General features: G+C 45.0%; 1 protein-coding gene across 2 annotated transcripts in view; it reads left to right on the forward strand.

The window, feature by feature from the left end:
• The window catches only part of steap4 (STEAP family member 4), a 66,221-nt gene that overhangs the window by 8,374 nt on the left and 39,432 nt on the right, over positions 1–18,415 (forward strand). The window lies entirely within an intron of this gene.

Genomic DNA, 18,415 nt, shown 5'->3' on the forward strand with positions numbered 1-18,415 from the left:
TGTGCTGTGAATGATTAAACAAGTTACTTGTACTAATGAATGTTTTAGCTCTTTGATAGGTTAACTAATCTGTGAAATTCATTAAAACCTGTATAGGGGATGGCTCACAATATTTTTCAGTAAATTATCTTGCATTTTGACCTTCAATACAGTATTATTCTTATAATTTTGCACTAGATCAACATATGCAATTCTAACCACTTTCAACACTTAAAATCTCTAAGCACTGGATTTTGATGAGTGAATAGAAGCAAAATGCTCAAGAAAGATGCCTATATAACCAACTGGTGATGCATATTATCCTGTCACAGTAGAGGCCACTCCAGGCAGTTTCATGAATGAGTTCAGCATAGGCAGCACTCAGGCGATCCTCTTAGGGTGCTAAAGGTGTCCAACAGGTGCAACATCTGCCCCTTTACTTCCCCCCTCCTCACCGCACAAGGGCCCAAACACTCCTTTCAAGTGAAGCAGCATTTCACTTACACTTCCCTCAATTTAGTCTACTGCATTCGCTGCTCCCAATGCAGTCTCCTCTACATTGGAGAGACCAAACGCAGACTGGGTGACCACTTTGCAGAACACCTTCAGTCTGGCCTCAAGCATGTCCCAGACCTCCCTGGCGCTTGCCATTTCAACACACCACCCTGCTCTCATGTCCATCCTTGGCCTGCTGCAATGTTCCAGTGAAGCTCAACGCAAACTGGATGAACAGCACCTCATCTTCCGATTAGGCACTTTACAGCCTTCAACAACTTCAGATCATGAACTCTCTCCTCCATCCCCACCCCCTTTCCGATCCCCTTTTTTCTAATAATTATTATATATTTTTAAGATATTTTTCTTTTTCCACCTATTTCTATTATTAGTTTTAAATTTATTTCCATCCATTGTTTTATCTCCACCTTTTAGCCTATTTCGATCCCTTCCCCCCCACCCCACCCCCAATACGGTCATTTGTCACTTGCTCATCCTGCTTTCTACCCTTAATGTCACCATTAGCACATCTTTTAGCCAATATCACTATCGTTAACATCCCTTTGACCTTTTGTCTCTGACATCTTTGGCAATCTCTCCTTTGCCTCCACCTATCACTGGTCCTCTATCCAGCTCCACCTGTCCCACCCCCCTTAAACAGCTTATATTTCACCTCATTTCTATTTCTCTTTAGTTCTGATGAAGAGTCATACGGACTCAAAATGTTAACTCTGTCTTCCTCTGCACAGATGCTGTCAGACCTGCTGAGTTTTTCCAGCTATTTTTGTTTTTGTTTCAGCTATCTAAAAGTCTGATTTCTGAAGCAAGCATGGATTCAAATCCCTAGACATTCATTTTGTTGACTTTCTGCTGGTGAAAAATGGGGCAGATTTCCCTTTCAGAAGGGAGGAAATGTTTTTATTTTTATTTATTCAATCACAGGATTTTGCTGTCACTGACAAGCCAGCATTTATTGCCCATTGCTTGTTGCCCTGGAGAAAAGGCTGCAATCTTTGGGGTGAAGGTATCCTCACAGTACTATTGACCCAGAGACGAGAAGAATTGGCAATATATGTCTAAGACTTTGCGTGACTTGGAGCAGAATTTGGAAGTGCGCGTTTTCCCAGTCCTGCAACAATGTGCTGGGATGATTGATCTCAAACAACTACAGCCATCTTCCTTCTGCTAGGCATGTTTCTAGCCAGTGGAGAGTTCTCCCCTGATCCCCAATTATTTCAATTTTACAAGGCTATTTTCTGCCACCCTCAGAGAAATTCTGCCTTGATGCCAACGGCAGTCCTTCCCAATTCACCTCTGGAGCTGTTCTCCTTACAGCAAAGAAGGTTAAGGGCAGATTTAATAAAGGTGTTTTTAAGAGTTTTACTAGAGCAAACTTTACAGTGGCAGTAGGATCAATGACTGAAAGACACAGATATAAGGCAATCACCAAAAGAACTATAAGAAAGGTGAGAAGAATTTCTTTTAGATAGCAAGGTATGACTGAAATCCATGGCCTGAAAGGGTGGTGGAAGCAGATTCAATAATAACTGTCACTCCCATATGAAAAGGTTTGTTAATTGTCTATTAAGGCCAATTAATAGTGGCTGACTGGAATTTCCTGCCAGCCCCTGCAGCATCGGAAACTAGGTCAGTTGCCTGAAGGTGACCTCCAGGGCCCAGAATTCTAGGCAGGCTTTGAGGCCTTCCCCACTGGCCTGGCCATAGCTGCAGCCACAGGCCACCTGTAGAATGGTTCCCCCTCCATGCTAGTGGCCAATTTTTAATGTAAAAGTTTTACAAGTTGCTGAGAGGGTACCTCAGGATGGAGGTGTCCTCTCTTTCTCTTACCTGAAACAGCAGTCTGCAGCTCCTTCTGAGCTGGAGGGCTCCTATTGGCCTTCCAGCATTGAGAGCCTGCCAGCCATCCTTCATTTGATGGTGAGCTACCCTCTGTCCATGAATTGGCTAATTCAGGGAAAATCACAGCCAAGTGACTGTTGCACATATAATATGCGGTCAAGTCCCCTATTTGATCCAAACATGGGTGTCTCACCTAAAATCCTGCTCTCAGAAAGAAACTGGATAATTACTTAAATGTGAAAAATTTGCAGGGCTATGGGGAAAAGGCAGGGGGTAGTGGGACCAATTGAATATTTCTTTGAAATAGCTGGCACAGGGATGATGAGCTGAACAGCATCATTGTCTGCTCTATCATTCTATGACTGTACAGCAGATCCCTGACTATTTCCTCATTCACCATTGCCCATTGCATTCTAAAGGTAGACAGCAATTTTAAGGAATTAGTCATTTGAGAACTTGCAAAGTGGGGTACTCCAGCGTTTGCTGACTGGTACCTAGTCCAAAATAGAGCAGGGCATAGCCATAAAGTTATCTCACACTTATTCACATTGCTCCATCAATGATCTTCCCTCCATTATAACATCAGAAGTGGGGATGTTTGCTGATGATTGCACAATGTTCAACACCACTTGAGACTCCTCAGATACTGAAGCAGTCCGTGTCCATATGCAGCAAGACCTGGACAACATTCAGGCTTGGGCTGATAAGTGGCAGGTAACATTCATGCCATGCAAGTGCCAAGCAATGACCATCTCCAACAAGAAAGAATCTAACCATCTCCCTTGACATTCAATGACATTACCATTGCTGAATACCCCCACCATCAATATCTTGGGATTAACAATGACCAGAAACTGAACTAGACCAGCCATATAAATACTGTGGCTGCAAGAGCAGGTCAGAGACTGGGAATTCTGTGGCAAGTAACTTTCCTTCCTGACTCTCCAAAGCCTGTCCTATATCTACAAGGCACACCTACAAATCAAGTCCGCTTGATTGGCACCCCATCCACCAATTTCAACATTCACTCCCTCCACCATCAACATACAATGGCAGCAGTGTGTACCATCTACAAGATGCACTGCCACAACTCACCAAAATCCTTTGAAAGCACATTCCAAACCCACGACCTCTACCACCTAGAAGGACAAGGGCAGCAGGGAACACAACCACCTGGAAGTTCCCCCTACCAGCCACACACCATCCTGAATTGGAACTATATCGCTGTTCCTTCACTGTCGGTGGACGAAGAGCTGCACAATCAGTGAGGAGAGGCTTCAGCCTCAGTGATACAGAAACTGAGTATTTTGAGGAATTTGGTTCAAAGTGGGAATTCGGTGCATCGGAGGAAAGAGCTGCTTTAGATAAGGTTTACTGTAGGAAGTAAAGTGCGCTGAATGGGTAGTTTAGTGAAGGGTGGGGAAGAGGTGCTTTTTTTACTCTTTCTCAGCCTCCAGTATTTGATTTCTACTTTGGTGCAGCAGAGGGAGCAGGTAAACCAGTAACTGGTGTTATTAGTTTTATCAATATTTGTGAGCACTATATTGTTTTGTGCCAAAACCTATTGGGAGGTGTAGGTTTTATTAATTATAATTAATTAATGAGCAATTATTAATTAATTAACACATATTGGAGATGGTAGGGCAGGTGATGTGCTGCGATTGCAGGATGCGGGAGCTTCTGGAAGCCAGTGTGATCCAGGGCAAACACATCAGCAGTAAGTGTTTGCAGCTGCAGGAACTTCAGCTCCGAGTTATTAAGCTGGAGGCTGAGCTGTAGACACTGCGGCATATCAGGGAGGGGGAAAGTTACCTGGACACTTTATTCCAGGAGGCAGACATGCCCCTTAGGATAGAATCTTCTGATTCAGTCAGTAGTCAGGGACAGAAGGGTGTGACTGCAAGTAAGGGGACCCAGAGGGCGGGAGTGCAGGAGCTTCGGTCCTTACAATTGTCCAACAGGCTTGAGGTTTTTTTTGGCCTGTTTGGATGAGAGTGGGGCTGCAGGATAGATGAGCTAACTGGCCATAACACCATGGTACAGGAAGCCATTCAAGCAGGGTAGTTACAAGGAATGTAGTGGTAGTAGGGTACAGTATAGTCAGAGGGATTGACACCATTGTCTAGCAAAGAGCGTGAGTCCAGATGGCTGTATTGCCTGCTTGGTGCCAGGGATTGGGACATGGGGAGGAATTTGAAGTGGGAGGGGGAGGGCCCAGTTGTAATGATCTATGTTGGCATCAGTGACATACGCAGGACAAGGAAGGAAGTTCTACATAGTCAGTATGAGGAACTTGGCACCAAATTAAGAAGCAAAACCTCAAAGGTCATAATCTCTGGATTATCACCTGAGCCATGTGCAAATTGGCATAGGACATATCAGATTAGGGAGATAAATGCATGGCTCAAGCCCTGGTGTGGGAGAAGTGGACTCTGGCTTGTGGGACACTGGCGCCAATATTGGGGAAAGTGGGGTTTGTACCATTGGGCTGGTCTCACCTGAACCCTGCTGGGACCAGTGTTCTTGTGAGCTGCATAACTAGGGAAGTAGAGAGGGTTTTAAACTAAGTAGTGGAAGCAAGGGTACAAATCTGGGAAGATGTGGTAAATCAAAGAGGAGAGACAAGACAAAAGAGAAAGATATTATTAAGGGATATGAAAAACACTCCGTGACAGGAAGGGACAGAGAATACAAATCTAACAATAAACCATCAGCTGAGGCTAGAGGTTACAAAAAGAATAAAAGGAGAAAACTAAAAACTCTATATCTGAATGCACAAAGCTTTTGAATCAAAACAGGGGAACTGAGAGCATACATAGAAATAAACAACTATGATTTGGTAGCCATTACAGAGACATGGCTGCAGGAGGACATGGATTGGGACCTGAATATTAAAGGGTATAGGATATTTAGGAAGGACAGGAAGCGAGGAAAAGGTGGAGGGGTGGCCCTATTATTTAATGACGGTATTAGCACAATAGAGAGGGATGACCTCAGTTCAGAAAACTAGGATGTGGAAATGGTTAAGGTAGAGATGAGAAATGGTAAATGCAAGAAGTCACTTGTGGGAGTTGTGTACAGGCCCCCTAATAGTAACCACATGGTAGGATGGAGCATAAAGGAGGAAATAATGGCAGCATATCAGAAAGGCACCATGATAATCAAGGGAGATTTTAATCTACATATAGACTAGAAAACTCAGATAGGTAAAGGTAGCCTGGAAGAGGAGTACATAGAATGTTTCTGGGATAGTTTCTTAGAACAGCAGGTTCTGTAGCCAACCAGAAAACAGGCTTTACTGGACCTGGTATTGTGCAACGAGATGGGATCAATTACTGACCTCATAATGAAGGCTTGGTAGCAGCAACCATAATATAATTGAATATTACATTCAGTTTGAGGGAGAGAGGAGTGGGCCCACGGCTTATGGGTGGAATCATCCCAGATTTTCACGAAGTGCAGTAGCGGACGGGTAAAACAACGTCTCACCTGCCGGTCACAATGGTGGCTTTTCACGCCATATCACCCCAAAGAAGCTGCATTAATTATGTTCTCCCAGGAATCATGCCGTTTCCATGGCAGGCAGGCTCTTGTTCACTTGCCACGCCATCACGCCAGGCGCCACATTTAAAATGCAGCCAGGCGCACACCCCTCAGTTCTTCCAGTCTATGACACCCGCACGGATGACAGGATAGCCTCCAAAGGCGAAAAGACTGCAGCCTCCCCGCTTCAGTGACATATCCCTCGAGCACCTTTTGAGTGTTGCAAAGGCCCTCCGTGATGTCCTCTACCCTACTCTGGCTTCAGGATGGGCAACTGCATCACCAATCCAGCATGGTAGCAGCGGTGGTCAGTACCAATGTCCTGCAAAAGAGGACAGCCACCCAGGGTGTGAATAGTCCCATCCATTCTGCCAGGGTAAGTCACTCTTCTCATCGCTTTCAAATCACACACTCACAAATCCATCACACATCCACAGGGATCTCACACCTCAAGGGACAACACCACTAACTCACACATACCCTCACTTCTCCATCAGGCTTATACCCTTTTGAGCTCTTGTCCTTAACCTGTTCATGGCTCTGCTCAGCACACAAACACTCCACACAATGCCATGTGTCCTGCTCACACATCTGTTTTCATGCAGAAACCTGCTCACACCAGCACAAAGAGATCCCGGGCAGGGGGTGGGGTGGCTCACACTAGGCCGCTCATTCATTTTGAGGAGTGTGCCATTACATTGGCTGGTAAGGGCATGGATTGTACCTGTGGTGACTGAGATTGGCAGCGAACACCCTCCTGATGATCCTGCACCACATCATCCTTCTCTCAATGCAAATATGAGTGCTCTCTCTCCTGCTATCTCTGCTGCTATGCATTACTTACCTTTACTTTGGTTCACAGGGAGCTTTGCCGAGCGACCGACACCTTCAGCCAACCAGTCCTTCAGCTCTATCCAGGCCCTCACCTCCACCCAAGAGGACAGTTCCTCCAACGAAGAAGCAGCCTGGAAGACCCGTCACAGCGCTTACCCATACCCTGCACCAGTGCAGAGACACACACCTCGGTGGGATCTAGATCCAAAGCAGGCTCGGGTTCACAATCTGGTGGTCACCGCACGAACACATGTCCGCAGCAGCAGGAGGTTTGTGCAAGCTCCCCAGCACTTAGAGAAATACTGGGGTTCAGGTATCAATGAGGCCCAAGTCAGGTGATGAACCTCTGGATTTGGTCTTCCAACTCATCCTGGAGAATCAGCAGAAGACGTGGGAACATCACACATTGCTGTTGGAAGCCCTCAACAAAGTGGCATGCAAGCCGGAGGAGTGCATCTGCCTACTCTGTAATGAAGTGGTGCCCACATGTAGGTGTTTGGGAGGTCACCATGCGGAGGATGGCAAACGCAATGGAGACCCTGGTCCAGCAAAATGCAGGGATGTGCGCAAACTTGCACTGCATCGAGGGAGCCATGGGTGAGTTCCTTCAATGGCAATGCGAGAGGGAAACATGGCACCTTGATGCCCCTCCAGGTGCTTTTTCCCTGCAAGGGGTCAGGCCAGGGTCCCAGGGTACCCGAAAGGAGGAGGAGCAGCAGCTGGACAGCCCTGAGTCATCCACTCAGGACTCTCAGAGGCTGTCCTGAGACCCCTTTGCCTGTGTGCCCCTCAACCTCATCCTCTGACACTGCAGAGAGAGCCAACAAAAGATTCTGAAGGGAGAAGTGTGTATGTGGCAGGGCCTATCAGAGATTAGTGTAAGCACTCTCCCATGCACACGGATCCTTCACATATCATACTGACCTCAATATCCTGAGCATTTTGAATGCTGCCCCCTGGGGTTCGCTTTCAGTTGTCCATCTGAGCTAACCTGCAATTCCGCCCATCCAATTATTACACTCCCATGCAGCACCTCATCTCGCCCACCACAATTGTTGTTTCACTTTCGATTTGGACAGCATAGTCTGGATTCACTTCTTCGTTGGCTCCCTTGTCTTTTCCCCTCCCCCAGTCATCCATTTCCTTTCCCCCATCATTGTTGACCCCCCAGCATCACCTCCCATCTCCCCTCCGTGACCTACCAGCCACTATCATTTTCCTTTGCGGACATGTACGTGAATGTTCCCGTTCTCTTCCTTCCCAAAAATCCCACCCCCTTTAACATTAACCTCCTCGACCTCCTCCTTCCCACTTCCAGGGTCCATGACTACCTCTGAGTCCCGACCAACCACCTTTGCCATCCCTTCTACCACTACTGTCGAACACTCACCCTCCCTACTGCCTCACTCTGCCCTCAGTCATTCTCACCATTCCCTCATATCACGCCCTGCCTCAGCTCCCTCCCAAGGAAGCAGCCATGGACTCATCAGAGCCCTCCTTCACCTGGACATCCCTCCCTCCAGAACCCTTCCCTCCTCCGACACCATCCCCCTTGTAACCCCTTCCACTTTGGAGCCCCTCCTCCCGGACTCCACCGGCACTTGGTCCTCCCCCCTTCCTGACTCCTTCAGACACCCTTACTTCTTCCGCCACCCTTAGTCCTCCCTCCCCTCCTGACTCTTTCCTCCAGTCTTATTTCTTCTTCCAGCCTTACTTCTTCTTTCACCCTTAGTCCTTCTCCCTTCCCAACTCCATCTTCCACTCATTTCTTCCACCAGACTCACCACCCCCGCCCCCCCGCACACTTCTTCCTCCCCATGGACTTGCTCCCCTCTCCGCGTTTCTTCCTCCCCATGGACTCCTTCCCCTCTCTGCACTCCTTCCTCCCCATGGACTCCTTCCCATCTCTGCACTCCTTCCCTATTCCGAACTCCTCTCCTTACACCATCCACCCGCCATACACCTATCTCCCCAGCTGCCGCATTATCCCATTACCTCTTCTCCCCCCATACTCCCTCCCCCACTCCCAACTTCACCTCATCCTGACACTGTTTCCTCTCTAAGTCGATCCTAGACGTTCATCTCCTACCCCCCCCATACACCGTCCTCTCCCAAACACAGCTGCACCTTCCTCTCCACCACCTCAACCATCATCCATTGTGAGCAGACACTCAACAGTGACTTTCCAACTTCCATGGGCCGCTTCGCAGCAGATCCATCCATGAGAATCCACCCAGCACGCCATGGACATTTCTCCAGTGTGCTGTTGGTGTCAGACTCCAGCATCTTCTGCTCTTTGGATGACCGCAATGTGAGCAAGGCCCTGGCAGTAAGTCCCAACTTCTACATGTCACACTTGTCAAGTGTGCAATTACGCCAATATAGGCAGACGATCCAGCAGTGGGGAGATGAGTCTGGCGGGCTGGCCTTATAGTGATATGCACTATATATTACAACGAGGTATTACAATGAGGTTCCCAATGTCCATTGGCGGGGAACCGTGGCCCGCCATCGACGAGCTGAGCAGACGATTGAAAACTGGTTTCACATCATGAAACTGATTTTTGGCCTTCTGTCATATTGTCTGCTCATGCCACTGAGCATGTCCAACACCAGCAGGCACGGACGATTCCACCCTATGTTTTTAAAATTAAATAAGGGCAATTATGAAGGCATGAAAACAGAGCTGGCTGACTTGAATTGGCAAATTAGGTTAAGGGATAAGTCAACAGAGTTGCAGTGGCAAACATTTAAGTGGATAATTCAGAGTACACAGAATACATACATTCCAATGAGTAAGAAAAAGTCCAAGGGACAGACACCACCGTAGTTAACTAGAAAGGTTAAAGGTAGTATCAGACTTAAAGAAAAGGAATATAATTGTGTGAAGATAGGTGGAAGGCCAGAAGGTTGGACAGAACATAAGGGACAGCAAAGGATGACTAAAAGATTAATAAGGAGGGGAAAATTAGAGTATGAAAGAAAGCTAGCCAGAAATATAAAAACAGACAGTAAGAGCTTCTATAAATGTTTTAAAAAGAAATCAGTTAACAAAGCGAGCATTGGACCTATAGAAAGTGAGTCTGGAAAATTGATAATGGAAAACAAGGAAACGGCAGATGAATTGAACAGTTATTTTGCATCAGTCTTCACCAGAGGATACAAGGAACATCCCAGAAGCAGCTATAAATCAGGAAATGGAAGCAAGGGAGGAACTCAGGAAAATTACAATCACCAGAGAAGTGGTACTGAGTAAATTGTTGGAGCTGCGGGTTGAGAAGTTCCTGGATCCTGATGGACTTCATCCTAGGATCTTAAAAGAAGTGGCCAGTGAGATATTTGATGCATTGGTTTTAATTTTCCAAAACTCTCTAGAATCAGGGAAGGTCCCATTAGATTGGAAGACAGCAAATGTAACTCCATTATTCAAAAAGGGAGGGAGACAGGAAGCAGAAACTATAGGTCAGTTAGTTTAACATCTGTCATAGGGAAAATATTAGAAGCTATTATTAAAGAAGCTATAGCTGGGCACTTGGATACGTTCAAAGTAATCAGACAGAGTCAACATAGGTTTGGGAAAGGGAAATCATGTTTAACCAACTTTGAGGAAGTAACATGTGCTGTGGATAAAGGAGAACTGGTGGATATACTGTACTTATATTTTCAGAAAACATTAGATAAAGTGCCACATCAGAGGTTTTGCAGAAAATTAAAGTTCATGGTATAGGGGGTAACATATTGGCATAGTTAGAAGATTGGCTGGCTAACAGGAAGCAGAGAAAAGGCATAAATGGTCTTTTTCAAGTTGGCAAGATGTAATGAGTGGTGTGCCACAGGGATCCGTGCTAGGACCTCAACTGTTTTTAATAAGTGACTTGGATGAAGGGATGGATGGATGGTTGCCAAATTTACTGATGACACAAAGATAGGTAAGAAAGTAAGTTGTGAAGAGGACATAAGGAAGCTATAAATAGATGTAGATAGGTCAAGTGAGTGGGCAAAGATCTGACAAATGGAGTATAATATGGGAAAATGTGCAATTATCCATTTTGGCAGGAAGAATAAAAGAGAAGCATATTATCTAAATGGTGAGAGATTGCACATCTCTGAGATTCAGAGGGATATGGGGTCTTAGTGCATGAATCACAAAAGGCTAGTATGCAGGTACAGCAAGTAATTAGGAAAGCTGATAGAATGTTATCATTCATTGCGAGGAGAATTGAATACAAAAGTAGGGAGATTATGCTTTAGTTATACAGAGTGCTAATGAGACCACATCTGGATTACTGTGTACTGTATTGGCCACCTTATTTAAGGAAGGATTTAAATGTGTTGGAAGCAGTCCAGACTGGTACCTGGAATGGACAGTTTGTCTTATGAGGAAAGGCTGGATAGGCTCGGCTCGTATCCACAGTTTAGAAAAGTAAGAGGTGACTTGATTGAAACATGTGAGATCCTGAGATGTCTTAACAGAGTGGATGTGGAGAGGATGTTTCCTCTTGTGGGAGAATCTAGAACTGGAAGTCACTGTTTAAAAATAAGGGATCCCCCCATTTAAAATGGAGATGAGGCTAATTTTTTCTCTCAGATGTTCGTGAGTCTTTGGAACTCTCTTCCTGAAAAAGCGGTGGAAGCAGACACTTTGATATTTTTAAGGCAGAGGTGGATTCATTCTTGGTAAACAAGGGGATGATAGGTTATTGGGGGTAAGTGGGATGCAAATTTGAGGTTACTATCAGATCAGCCATGATCTTATTAAGTGGCAGAGCAACCTCAAGGGACTGAATGACCAACTCCTGCTCCTTGTTCGTATGTTCATATGGAACTCACTCCCTAACAGTGCTGTGGGTATATCGACACCACATCAACTGCAGCAGTTCAAGAATGCAGCCCCTCACCATCTTTTCAAGGGCAGTTAGGGATAGGCAATAAATGGTGGCCCAGCCAGCGACGCACACATTCCATAAAAGAGTAAATATAAAATAGTCTTGACTGTTATCAAATTGTGCTGTCTCTCTCTCTCTGAATTACTGATCTCAATAATAACTCAGAGGCATGTTCCGAGCCAACGGCTGGAATTTATGGACCAGTGTTGGCGTGTTTTCGGCGGAGCGGCGCATGTAAAGTATGTAAGGTGGCTAGCCCATTGCCATCCTATCCATCCTTGAGCTGGACCCCATGATACGGCACCCACTAGCCTACTCGCCCTTAGCGGACAATTAATAGCCACTTAAGGCCCACAGTCCACCTCCACTGCCAAAGTTTGCTGGACAATAGAAGGCAGGCGAAGGTGGGAAGATTGTTTTCTCACCCAAGTTGGTGAAAAGGCAGGAAAGAAGAGGGTATATCCTTTGAGGGGGATGTGCCCATGTGCATCAGACACACCTCCTCCAAGATTGTAATTCCTCCTTAATGCCTCCCCACTATGCCCTTTTCCCCCATTCCTAGGGTGCCTGATCCCTCTCTGGCCAAAAAGGGCTGAATTACCTGTCTCTGGCCTCCATGAAACTTCTTCCTGAGCTCTTTGTAGTCCCAGGAGTACTGACTACTGAGCTCTGGCTGGGACTGCAAGAGCTGCTAGCCAATCAGATTGGCTTCCATTGGATGGTGGAAGTCTGACCTTCAGCTTGATAAGGCCATCTGCAGCACATAATTGCTGTGGGACAGCCTTTTTTAAAGTCAGACATTTTTCAACAGTCTTTTCTGCCGGGATGTGGGGGCTGAGCAGTATGCCCCTCCCCATAAAATTCAGCTCAGTGGCTGTTTAGTTAGGGACATATGATATCACATGGGAAACCAGGAATAGCTCTCAGCACCCAATTTTTGCTCAAGGGAGGTGGGTTGGGCGCTAGTTAGAGTTAGGCCCATCAACCCTGGAAGCAGATTGTAAGTGACTACGGGAGCAGGTGTGTGCTGAGTTGGGATGATTAGATGTCCAATTGTATAAAAGGCTGTTAAGCCCCTCTAGCCTTAAATTACAATGCAATTGATGTGGTGTAACTCTTTTGGAGTTAAAGCAATTAAACTAAATTAACAAAATGAAGGACAAATCAAGCATAGCCCCTAATTCAGGTCAGCTGTAAAACTAAGGACAAAGTTTAAAGGAAACTTACAAACTTTAAACCAAAATGTGATTAAGGGGGTCAATGAAACACCCCAGACCCCGTGGCGCCCACCGAGCACGGAAGGCCTCGTGTGTGCCGGCAGACACCGCGTGCTCCCTCTCCAAGGACACCCGGCCGCGAACGTAGCCGCAGAAGAGGGACAAACAATCGGGTGGGACTCCCCCATCGATTGCCCGCTGCCTGGACCTGTTAATAGCCAAGTTGGCCAGGCCCAGGAGCAGGTTCACGAGGAAGTCCTCCTCCTTCCTGACCCCCTTCCGCACCGGGTGTCCATAGATCAGGAGCGTGGGAATTGATGTGGTGTAAATGGACTTATAAAAGGTGTTTGATAACAGGCATGTCAGAAAAGTTAAAACCCTTGGAATAAAAGGGACAATGGCAGCATGGATACAAAGGTGCCTGGATGTCAGGAAACAGAAAGTAGCTGCTCCGTGTACTGTTGTTTTTCAGACAATATAAAGTGAGGCCTTCCAAGGGTCACTATTAGAATAAAGATTTTCTTCATCTATATTAATCACCAATGCTTGGGTGTGCAAGGCACAATTAAAAAATTTGCGGGTGACACAAAACTTGGATATATTGAACAAAGAGGAGGATGGTGATAACTTCAAGTAGACATTGACAGACTGGTAGATGAAATTTAATGCAGGGAAGTGTGAAGTGATACATTTTGGTAGGAAGAAAAATTAGAAGCAATACAAAACAAAGGATACAATTCTAAAGAAGATGCAGGAACAGAGAGACATGCAGCAGGACCTTCCCCCTGTTGGTGAGGTCATGCAAAGTGTTGCCTCAGGGAGATTGGCTCAGGTTTGAAAATTTCAATAAAGAAGGGGAAAAAATTTACTGACATGTCCACTCATGTACCACTGTCACATGAACCGGGACATGTCAATTTCTTTTATTTACACATTTAAAAAAAATTTTAATACCCACATGAAACCCCATCCCGTCCATGGATAAGGTTTCATGTTTTTTCAGAAGCCTACCTAGGCTCCCGGCCTACCCGCCAACCTTAAGGTTGGACGGGCAGGTCAGTTAATCATGCTAATTACTTTTTAATGGCCTTAATAGGCCTTTGACAGTTTGGCAGGCGTGCAGCCTTATCAGTTGCGCGTATGCTGAACTGAAATTCTAAATGTTGTGGGCGTGACATCGGGACGCACGCCCGATGTCACCCTGCATCATTTTACGCGTCGGCGAGTGGGCTCCGCCCCCTGCTCACTGAACAGAAGATTCTGCCCATGGAGTATATTGCGTAAATCAGTGAAAGTGGCAATGCAAGTTGAGAAAGCATTTATTAAGGTACATTGAACTTAGGCTTTATAAATGCAGACATAGCGAACATAAGCAAGGAAGTTATAGTGAACCTTTATAAAACACTGGCTCAGCCTTTACTCAGGAGTAATTCTGGGCACAGTACTTTAGGAAGGATGTGAAGGCATTAGGGAGGGTGCAGAAGACATTTACAAAAATGGTTTCAAAGATGAGTAACTTCATTAATGTGCCTAGATTGGAGAAGGTGGATCTGTTCTCCTTAGAGGAGAAGGTTGAGAGGTGACTTGATGGAAATGTTTAAAATCATGAAGGCTTTGGTCATAGTGGAAAGACTCCTCCATTGCTGGAAAGGTCAAGAACCAGAAGCCATCAATTTAAGGTGAATAGCAAAAGAATAAAAGGCAACATGAGGAATAACTTTTTTATACAACGAGTGGTTAGGATCTGCAATGTATTGCCTGAGAGTGTGGTGGAGGCAGATTCAATTGTGGTTTTCAAAAGGGAAATGGATAATTATCTGAACAGAAAAAAATGCAGGGCTATGGAGAAAAGGCGAGGAAGTGGGACTAGCTGAGTTGCTCTTGCAGAGAGGTGGAATGGGCATGAAGGGCTGAGTGGCTTCCTTTTGTGCTGTAACCATTCTATGATTCAAGTTTCTATGATAATAATTCAGTAATTCATCTTGGTACTGCTGCCAGTCAATTAACCTTCCTTCTTTCCACCCACAGACAAAAATCAGAATCCTTACTTCCATCAGTCTGCCTAGAATCCATAGGCTTTTATCCATCCAAATAGCCAGATAATGAACACTGAATTAACTCAGTTTTGTAATTATTTGCAATTTCTATAGGTTCATGCTGGCATTGCTGGAGATTTTCTGAGCAGAATTGTGTTGCAGATGGTTGAGGCTCCCCACTGGCATTGAAGATTCATTAACTTTAAAAGGCATCTGCATTAAATAAATTTTGAAATAACATAACGAACCAAGCTTAGGTCTTGCAGATACTTTAAAATATTCATTACAAACTTTCATATTGTTGAAAGGTTTACACAAAGTAACTCATGAATAATACAACTGAAAGCACTTAAAAGCTGTATAGATGTTTTTTTAATATTCATTCATGAGATGTGAGCTTCACTGGCTAGGGCAGCATTTATTGCCCATTCCTAATTGCCCTTGAGAAGGCGGTGGTAAGCTGCCTTCTTGAACCACTGCAGACCATGTGGTGGAGGTACACGCACAGTGCTGTTAGGAAGGGAGTTCCAGGATTTTGACCCAGTGACAGTGAAATAACGGCGATATATTTCCAAGCCAGGATGGTGTGTGACTTGGAGGGGAACTTATATGGTATTACCATCACTGGCGTTCCCATCTATCTGCTGCCCTTGTCCTTCTATATGATAGTGGTTGTGGATTTGGAAGGTGCTGTCTAAGAGCCTTTGTGAATCCCTTCAGTGCATCTTGTAGATGGCACACACTGCTGCTCCTGTGCGTCGATGGTGGAAGGAGTGAATGTTTGTGAATGTGGTGCCAATCAAGTAGGCTGCTTTGTCCTGGGCGGTGTCAAGCTTCTTGAGTGTTGTGGGAGCTGCACTCATCCAGGCAAGTGGAGAGTATTCCATCACACTCCTGACCCGTGCCTTGTAGATGGTAGACAGGCTTTAAGGAGATAGGAGGTGAGTTACTTGTTACAGGATTCCTAGCCTTTGACCTGCTTTTGTAGCCACAGTATTTATATGGGGGCTAGTCCAGTTCAGTTTTTGGTCAATGTTAACCCCCAGGATGTTGATAGTGGGGAATTCAGTGATGGTAATGCCATTGAATGTCAAGGGCTGATTTGTTAGTTTCTGTATGAGATTTATTTTTCTCATCTCAAGATTATTATGATTGAGGAAGCCCATTTGGCCACCTTAAATCATCCATCTAGAAAAAGCTTAAGGGCCGTATTTTTGCCAAGTCGTGCCAAGTGCAGAGACCTTTAAAAATTGTGGGTGGGACATGAATGCGCAAGTCCTGATCTCATTTCCGATAGATCCCATTTTTCCCAGCAGGGTGAAACACACAGATAAGGAAACCCGAACTCAGCAAGGCCACTTAAAATTAGTGCTCAGTTCAGACCCCATTTTTGCCATTCTAAGAGCCTTAACCCACAGTGTGGGAGTTAAAAATTTATGGAGTATGCATAAATTCTTGTGAAGGGTGAAAAAGTTCTGTTCAAGTGTCATGACCTGAGGTTCTTAAATCCTCAACCGTTTAAATATGAAAAAACAGGCTGAAGCCCTCAGTTAGTGTAAAGCACACCCTCTGATGGACTGCTTTGATTGACAGGCCATCTGGTGTGGGTTGGAAAAAAAATTACCTGCAGTTTCAATAGAATTCTTCGTTGACATTTCCCAAGGGCTGTTATTACAGCCATGGTCATTATGAACGCTTGGCTAAGTTCCAAAAGCTCCAAAAGTGCTTATCTCAGAGGGGGTGGGGGGATTGACAGTTTAGAGGGGATATTAAACAATTAGCTGTCTTTGATGTGGTTAGTGAATAAAACTTTGTTTTTAATAACAGATTGAACACCTGAGGGGATTTTAAAGCTTTGAATGGGTTTCATAATTGAAAGATTTTTCAGTGTCAAGTGTATGAGCGAGTTCATTATAAGTTTTTTTCGCATCCACATGGCTCCTGAGGTCTGCCCATAGCGAATACTGAGTGAGTGGCTATGGATGTGGCATGGAGTATGAGGTAGCATGGAGGAAATGGAAGGGGCATGAGTTAGCATACAGGTGGCATGGGTGTATGGGGGACATTGGCAGTTGTTGGGAGTTAAGGGGATGTGTGGGTGAAGGCTAGAGTACAAAAATGTATTTTTTTAGAGCCTTGACTGCTGGGAGTGTGTTTTTCTAAAATTATTTTGAAATGTGATAGTAGAAGATCATTTTGAAAGAAAAAATTGCATAGAATTTAGAAGGCCATGTTCCTCTCCCAGAGTGGGCTGAATACTATTGCTGTGCTCTGCTGACATCAGGAACTGATTGCCCAGCTTGGTTTCAGACATCTCAGACAAAATGAGGGATCAAGTGGGCACACTTTTAGTCACAACCTTTACCTTTAGACGAAGGCTGGGCACATCCCAGGCCTTAAAAACACCAGCATCATTAAAGACACACGCACAGTTTAAAGTGCCGTGGGAGAATCAGAACGCTGTGTTTTGCAGATAATAGTTTAGAAGCTTTAAAGTTGCCTGTTGTGATCTTTACATTCGTTTAATGGTTCCACCCTTTTGAGTGACTGAGTGCTCTGTGTTATGGCTAGGATAACAGCAGTGCCCCAGGGGTACTCTGGACTCTGTCACATTATTATAATAATATAACACCTTGAGCTTATTTACTGTACAAGACATAAGGCACCAATCACTCATAAGGGATTGGGTAAACACGTTGTGGGCTCATTTATTAAGAGTAGACAGGTGAGAACAGATATATACACGTATGAAACTTGAAGGCATCAGAGCTGTGTGCGTGTGTTCTGCTCAAAGTAAAAGTGAAACAAAGACAGTATCACATGACACATTTCCCTTCTAGTGATGTCATGCTGATATCCCTTAAAGACATATTATGACATCACCCTTTCTCTTTAAAGATATTTCCACCTATCTTTCCAAAGATGTATAACTATTTACAACACATGTTCATGCTTTGTTACTATTACACAAGTGTGTAGAACTGATGAATCTATGAGTCACTAAAGTGTAAAGGTCATCTGCTGGTATGCCCAGATCTTGTGATGGTAACCTTCATTGGAGTTTCTTGAATCGCTCACAGTGATCTGTGGGATTATCATTCTTGGATGTTCTTCCTGGTTGCATTTGGGATCTTGTCCTAAATGCAATAGGACTGTACAGTTGTTGAGGAGCTAGAATAGACCTGATTTGTCCTCAGTTATGCCTCACCATTGCGCTTTTGTGCGTAATGACTTCATAGGACGTTGGTTCTGAACAAATCCTTGTCACCTTGGCCAGTTGCAACGTACCTTCTGTGGGATCCTGGGTGCAAACTTGTTGTCCCCGCTCTAAACTTGGCAATTCTATGCCTGCATTTTTATCATGATCGTTGGTCATCCTCTCTTGCAGTTTTTAAAGTTGCTCTCTGAGAGAGTAGAATGGGTAGAAGTAGGTAAATTGGTACGTACTGGTCTGCCAAACATGAGCTCTGCTGGTGATGGAATAGTTGTACTTAAAAGTGTCGCTCTCAGATGTAACATTGCAATGTGTAGACCTTGCTCGGTCTGTCTACATTAGAGCATTAGA

The sequence above is a fragment of the Carcharodon carcharias genome, chromosome 3 (genome assembly GCF_017639515.1).
Source record: "Carcharodon carcharias isolate sCarCar2 chromosome 3, sCarCar2.pri, whole genome shotgun sequence".
NCBI lineage: Eukaryota > Metazoa > Chordata > Chondrichthyes > Lamniformes > Lamnidae > Carcharodon > Carcharodon carcharias.